Source organism: Ambystoma mexicanum, chromosome 1p, assembly GCF_040938575.1.
Source record: "Ambystoma mexicanum isolate Mex_15411 chromosome 1p, UKY_AmexF1_1, whole genome shotgun sequence".
Taxonomy (NCBI): Eukaryota; Metazoa; Chordata; class Amphibia; order Caudata; family Ambystomatidae; genus Ambystoma; species Ambystoma mexicanum.
Window position 1 is genome coordinate 867236778 of NC_090921.1, and position 8147 is coordinate 867244924.

Below are 8147 nucleotides of genomic sequence, written 5' to 3' on the forward strand. Positions count from 1 at the left end.
TGTGAAACTTCCCGTGCACCCCTGATATGCACGTACCCTGCTGATATCGCGTGTGGAACTTCCCGTGCACCCCTGATAAGCACGTACCCTGCTGATATCGCGTGCGAAACTTCCCGCGCACCCCGAAATACATGTAGCCAGGACATTCGCGTGTGGAACTTCCCGCGCACCCCTGATATACACGTACCCTGCTGAATTCACGTGTGAAAATTCCCGCGCACCCCTGATGTACACGTACCCTGATGGAATCGCGTGTGGAACTTCCCGTGCACCCCTGTAATACACGTACCCTGCTGATATCGCGTGTGAAACTTCCCGCGCACCCCGAAATACACATAGCCTGGACATTCGCGTGTGGAACTTCCCGCGCACCCCTGGAATACATGTACCCAGCTGAAATGACGTGAGGTACTTCCCGCGCACCCCAGTGATACATGTAGCCCGCTTGCCGTGCTGGTACAGGGTTAGCGCAGCCTTTTGTGCTGGATTGGGGATTTTGATGGCTTTTCCCTGCGCGAGAGGTGTTCTTGGGGCGTAACTGGCGCTGCTGCAGGGTCGCTGCGCCACTGTGCGCCACGGCTGGTTTTGGTAGCTGGAATCCATGAATACGCTGTGCGCGGAAATGGGGTTTGGCGCACGCGGCTGGCACAGGGATTCGCACGCGCACACTGTGCGCCAGCCGCGTGCGCCACTTGTGCGCTGAATTCTATGGATTACCCCCTTAATTGGGTAATCCTTCTGTCCAGATTCCCCAACAAAGGCCTTTAAGTGGAGGGGGAGTGGAGGGTTTGAAACCCGTCATCCTCAAATCATTCAGATTTTTATCATCCAGCTTCCCCAACACAAGCCTTTATGTGGAGGGGGGTCTGAAACCTAAAATTCTTAAATCATCCCAATTTTTTCTGTCCAACCTCTCCAACACAGGCCAAAGCAGGGGGCGGGGGGTCAGAAAAACTAACTGCTAAATCACCCTGTGTTATTTTAAAGAAAAAGGTATGGGTGAAATCATATTTGCCATATGCATTGCACCAATCAGTAAACCATGCTGCTAGCCCTTTTAAGTGCACAGGAACATCTAAATTGTACATTAATGCATACATAATTTTGTTGTTTATTGATCAGTTCAAATATTTCTTGAAGTGTAATTTGTAGAAAATAAACAATTATGATGTGTGTCCTTTTCAACTCACATGTGTGATTTATTTATGTTGAGAGTGGTTTATTGTGTTGTGCCACGAATAAAGTGGTGTTTAACGTTTTAGTGTGATTAGTTTTATATATCTTTCAAATAAGTATGCATATATTTCCAGTACACCGGCCTGGTTCTATGCTCATTGGTAGCTCAGGGAGAGGAATCCAAGGGCCATCATATGAGGCTTTGATAGGGCTGAATACAAGAAATGGCATTAACTGTTTATTGTGTGACACTTAGCTTGGTGAGTGAAGGAACTCCCTGTGTTGTGGGTGGCCTCTTAATAAACCATTACAATGAATGAATAGAATAGGGCTCCGAACTCTAAACAGGATCCATGGCTAGAGTCTCTGCTTTAATGAATCATAACAAAACAATACAGAATTATTTTTAGGGTATGGACAACACTTGCATGATGCATTAGGAACCTCCAGCTTTTTCATCTTAATTGAGAGAGGGCAACAGGCACCACAATTAATTCATTATTAGAAGAGGTTGCTGCTGTAGGAAACAAAAAAGAGTGTAGTTGGAAAATCGTGGAGGCGGAAAAAGTAACAGGAGAGAACATAAACTCAAAAATAGATCTGGCAGGATGGTGGATATAGGGAAGTATGGTGGAATGGGTAAAAGGATGAGAGGGTCTGGAAGTTTGTTTTATGACCTGACATTAAAGTGGGTACTGGTTTTGGTAAGAGATCATTGGATGCAGGTATATAAAGAAGAACAGAGGTATAGGGATAGAGTAAGATTTTGGCTGAGGAGGGTACAGCAAAAAGGAAACACACCATACAGTGAAAGGGTGTTTTAGTTAATGTACAAGCAATACCAGAATACTAATTGATACAGAGCCTCATTCACACAGTGTTTTCCTATGGGATTGCACAATTATAAAATGCTTTTGTGAATCAGGCGCATAGTATATTTAGCACAGATAGGAGAAGTTCACTTATGTCATGGGAACCATACACTTTATAGTCATATATAATTAACATTTCAGTTGGCTGTGCAGAGTAAAGAAAGGGAGTACTGCACAGGATGGGAAGGGTGCAAGTGCCTAGGCAAAAAGGGACAATGCACACACGCATACACACCCACACACACTCAGAAGGGTTCAGCACACATGGTCAGAACGGCATTCAGTGTTATTGATTACACAGACTCTTATCCATACCTAGGCCTGGATTTTAGCTCCAGAGGTGATTATGATACCTTCAGAAATAAGAAAACTCGTAGTGCTAAGCAATTAACTCTACAAGCATGGACATTTGCTAGGGACCTCTCCGGCTTTTTGTTGGTTGGGATCCTTTTGCTGTACAAGCAATATTTTGTCCCAGCAATGCTGAATGGCCTTGACACCCTGGCCATGCAAGACTTTTCATGCTTAATGTGCTTGACGGTCTATTTTGGCGTTCATTCCTGCATATGGGTCCATCATGCTCCATGGAATATCTGAGACTAGAGCTGGGCCTCATTTCTTTAGGTGGTATGGCGAGTCGGGCTAGAGGTTATTTCTATATCAAAGCATGTTCCAAGCCGACATGTGAACTACTGGCAACAGTGGGCAAGAATTCCTCTACTGAACATGTTTTCTTGGGTTTAAACAGCCAACAGCTGAATTAAGAGCTTTTTAAGGAGATTAGTTGGATTTACAAACCCAGCTTGGCTACTCCATACATTCACCTGAGGAAAGCTTTCAGGAAAAAGGTTGATAGACGGGACTGGTGCAAAAACTACAGTTATTTAGTCAAGCTTAAGGGATATGACGAGGTATCCCATGTGGTACATCGTTATTGTAAAGTCCAACCGTATCTCCTACTCTGGCCGGACCCGGCATTAAGGCCACTTATCCTTAAACTACGTACAAATCAACTTCCCTTACGTACAATAATTGGCTTGCGCATGGGACTGGTGGCAGAGGACGGATATCGTCATATATGCACGATCAAAGCTCAATTGAAAACAGCCAGACATGTATTCATCCAGTGTATTAAACTGGGAGATACATAGATGAACAGCTATGGATCTTTGGTGCATAGTTACGACACTATACACAGCAAATCATTTTGGGACAGATGCTTGAACACAGAACCTCTGGCCCAACAAATCAAATTAATGTGAGTGTTGGGTCGGGTTCAAACTATTCTTACATACGAATTCCTTGGGATACAATATGCTAATACGAAAGGAACACGTCTACATTGTTTACATCTGAAATCAATATGGTTGTTAGCTCTACTAGGTAGAGGAGACTGGAGGGCATTAATGGGGCTGAGAGATCTAGCAACAGAGATTGCTTTTAATGGGATTGTTTAAAAATAATTGGGAGGTAGAAGGTCCAAGTTTGATCTCTGTTATGTTTACATAATGGCTTCGGATAAATATGTGATTGTATTGATTGAATGTAGGGAATGCATGGAATGAATATTTGATATGACATGTATGCATTTTGAATTAGTTATTCAGATTGTTATTATTGTGCAATTGGTTTTAGACTAGATTATTCTCATTGTTTCTAGGTTTTACATTTTTATTAACACTAGCTGTTGTTTCATAGTTTAACACTTTTTTACATTTCTTAGTTCTGAGTTTTAGGCTGACCATGATTGCAAGTTATTATCATCATTATTCATTATTTCGTTTGTTCGCTTGTTAGATTGCAAAGTTGATAATTGTTCTATATGATATATGAGGATTGAATGAATTAATTGTGATTGATAATCGCTTGTTTGTGTAAAGTTTTTAAGTGAACTGATCACAATAAAGATTATTATTATTATTATTATTATTATTATTATTATTATTATTATTATTATTATTATTATTATTATCATTATTATTATTATTAAACAGCAAACCTTCAGTATTCACTGAGATCAACATGTTCTCTTCCTTAACGTTCATATGGGTACTGATGTGGTCATTGTCTGGCGGAATAGAGGGAGAGTCTTTGTGGGTAAATCATTCATCACACTATGGTTAACCTTCATGTGGAATCAGAGTTATAATTACTCTTTGGAAGAACGGGACATTAAGGATGAAGCAGTGTTGTAGTTGCAGTGTCGCGGTTTCTTGGATGTTCACTTTCAACTCAGGTAGCCCCCCCACCCCATGAAGGTGTCACACAACAAAGCGCTTAACAGATTCAAATTTGGTTAGGCCTCCAACCTATATAACACCATTCTGCCAATACACTATGTATCACCAATAAGCTAGGAACCGGGCCCTTGTATAGAAATAATAGTGTATATTTATTTACAATTTTTAAATGAATACTAAAAAAATCACAAAAACACCAGCTACCAACTCTGTGGCACAACAATCACAAATGCAAATTACTTGCACAAATTGACTGACATGTATTTCTTGACAGACGTTCAGTTACCACAACAAACACAGTTTGAATTTTAATTCAAAACACACATAGGATTTCTTTGCACATTAACAGAGGGTAAACTTTAAAAACACACAGTGATTAATTGGTTTATCACAATGCTCTTTTCTCACAGCAGATCCCCACCCCCCAGTCATCAGTTATATGACTCTTCGGTTTGAAGGCAAGGTACAGGGAGTGGGAATGTAATGGGAAATTTGTTTGGCATTTTTATAAGAAAGACAAGGTTTGGGAAATGAAATCAATGGGAAAACAGTTTGAGGAACACACATTCAAATGAAATGCAGGGCTTTGGGATTCTGATTTGCGAATACATGGGAATAAATGGGAAAACATGTTTTGCAACACACATTCGAATGAAATGCTAGGCTTTGGGATTCTTGGATCCTTTCTTGGAATGAAAGGGAACATTTGTTTTGCACAAACTAAATTCACTTGCCTGACGTGTTGTACAATATCTGTATACTTTGTGGAACTCCCAAGAGTTCTTGCAGACACTTTCTAATTGAAGGTTCTCAAAATATGAGCTTTCTAAAGTGTATCTCACATGACAACAACTCCTCGATCTGACTGGTACGGGAGATTTATCTTGTATCAGAGAGATGATGCCCAGCAAACAGAAGCCCCTTGCAGATTTCTTGTGTAGTTAAGGGCAGCCCCACGATCCTCTCCAGGATCTTGTCTGCACAGAGAGGGAAGTTTGATTCCATCATTCAATCTACTTTGTTGAGTTTAAGCTGTTTATCATTCATTCAGAAGACTTTTGTCAGCAGCAGGTTTTTCCCACCATTCCTTCCAGAGAGCAGGTTACATAGAATCCTGAGGTTCGACAGGTCCCAGGCCTCAGCTAGGTCCCACAATAATTAACAGTCAAGGGGTCCACTAAGTCCAGGTTTTACCAATCTAGATCATATTTAACCAATAGGGAACTCCTTCTCAAGAAAAAGAAGTGGGTTTTAGAGGTACGGAAGCAGACGGACATTGCTGCTCTGAGGAGAAATCACCCGAGGGTTGCTGCTGTTCTAGAGGAGCAAAAGCACAGACGTGATGTGATTCTAGAAGAGCAAAAATAGCAGGACTTTGTGCTCCTGCACAAAATGGTGATAGATCAGAAAATTAAGTAGGTATTCCAATGGGGAAAGGAGTACTAATAGCAGTGGCACCTAAGGGAAGCCTAGATGCCCATCCCAAAGGACTTAATCCCTCTGTTTGAGATGGGGAAGGACATAATTGATTAATTTGAAGCACTAGAATTTGCCTTCCGCATGCAGGGTGTGAGTTGGGGGCTGCATCCCTTATGAGTCATCTACTGCCAGCTGGTACTGACATAATAATTCAGTTGGCTCCTGAGGAGAGACCCATTTATAAGAAAATGAAGTCTTCCGTTCTCGCTAAGTTCTGCAAGACCCCTGAACAGTACCTCAGGAGTTTTAGAGAGCTCAACAAGAAAGGTGGATAAACATTTCAGGCATTTGTGAATCAATCTCAGAAATATCTGAACAAATGGGTTACAGGTAACAAAGTTGACACATTCTAGGGCATGTTCAATTTGATTGCATGTAAGAGTATCCTTGAAAAATGTGAGATAGAAGTACACCAGCATTTAGTCAACAAGAATGTAACAGTCCCTATGGAGCTGTTACGCTCACCTGGTCTACGCTGGGACATCAGGCATTGCTGGGAGAACGGTTGTCTGCAGGACTCTGGAGGTATAGTCTGTTCTGGGTCTTCTGCTAGGATGGGAAAGCAAGGTTACCTGTGGGCTACCAGTACGTGTGTCCGCCCACACCTCCCTCCCTTGCTGCTCTACCCCTTCCCAGATTATTGAATTCTTCCCTTGAATGCTCCTCACCTGGTGATTGTTTTTGGTGGTCTATTCGTCCTGCTATTCATGCAGGGGTGCTGTTGCAGTGTGCAGGCTCTGGTGGACCAAGTTACATTACTGGTCCGCTTGCGCAGTCCGGGTGCGGCTAAGACTCACCTGCCCTGTCTTGCCAAGGTAAACCTTTCCTTGTCTTCTGATTGTTGTCTGTCTTTCTCTTGACTTTTCCTGTTGTTTGCTCTGTCTTCTCTCTTGCTTTCTTGCTAGCTTTCTCTAAATGTATTTTAGCATTGTCCTTGCTTTTAGCATTAGTTTCACGTGCTGTCCTTTCTCTCACATGTTTTTCCCTTTCTCCGCAGGTGCCGAGGTGAGCTGGTGTCCGCGGGGCAAAATGCGCAGAGCTACTCCGACATGGATGAGCTACGTGGAGGGATGGAGCGCTGAGTGGAGCGCCGGTAAGTGTTGCTGCGTGGCGGATCGAAGTTTTAGAGTGCGCATGAGTCTTTTGGATTCTGTTCTGACCTGTTGTCTTTCTTTCTTTTTATTCCAGGTGCCAAGTAGCTGTAGTTCTGAGGATTGAAGACGGGACCTCTGCTGAAGTTCCACGTCCGCATCCGGTAACAGGTAATTGTTGTCCTAATCGTGTTTGTTTTGTCTTCTTTCTTGCAGATGGAGCTGGGGTGTAGCTGGAGTCAAAATAGGCCACGATGCTGCAAAGAGCAGAGAGCTGTGCAGTGCAGAAGCAGTGACTCAACAGCCCACCATCTTGGGAATAGGGACGGGCACTTCCTGTTTCCTATGAGCCTGGTGCCAAAGGTGCCAGGACTGAGTCCATTTGACTCCTTTTGGGGCACCACAAGATCTGTTCAGAGTGGGGCCCAGGGAATATTTAAAGGCTCCCACTACATTATGGGGCACGGGTGTCTTTGAGCACTGAATTGTGACAGGACATTGCCAAGGCTGATGACAGGTATATGAGAACTCAAGTCCAGAAAAAGGCCCAGGATAATTCACCTTGGTCAGATGACCAGGGAAAGGATAACAAACACAAGGAGGGAAAGAATAGATGTTCTGACCCTACCTCAATGTAAAGCCTGCAAAAACATGAATGGAAATTCCAGTGCCATGGAGTGTCAGCCCCACAGAAAAGAAGAGGGAGTGCCCCTCTAGCACTGAGGTGCCTGCACCTTCAACACTCATAGGCTGTTTTCTGTATGGAGATATAACACTTAGCAAGGGAGATCTGGTTTGCAAATGGAGACCAAAGCAAGCAATAGTAACTGTTTGACTCTTGGAAGAGGAAACCATAGTAAATGTGGACATTTTAGCAGATGAAGTCCCGTTAGACCTGGCAGTGGCCGAAAATTCCCTGATGCTGGGTAGGAACAGTACCGGGTCCTTTGAGGGGGCTCCAGTTCCCACCAATAATTAGATATTTCTCGACAGCATGCCCATGAATGGGGAAATGTCTTCCTCTTTGTGTGATACTTTTGCAAATATCACAGCTGTCAGGCAACAATGTGTGAAGAAGGACCATACATTCCAGGACCAAAACAACTGGTAAGAAGTATTGATGGTCTGACTTACAGTCCCATGACAATGTTAGAGCTTAGTGGGAGGGGTAACTCCCTGCACTGTGTTGCAGTCAATACCTCTATTCTAGAAGGAGATAGCCTCCCTGCCCCAGACATATTTGAGACAGTACTTAGAGTGTAAGCGTAAAGAGTAGCGCATGAGGAGGT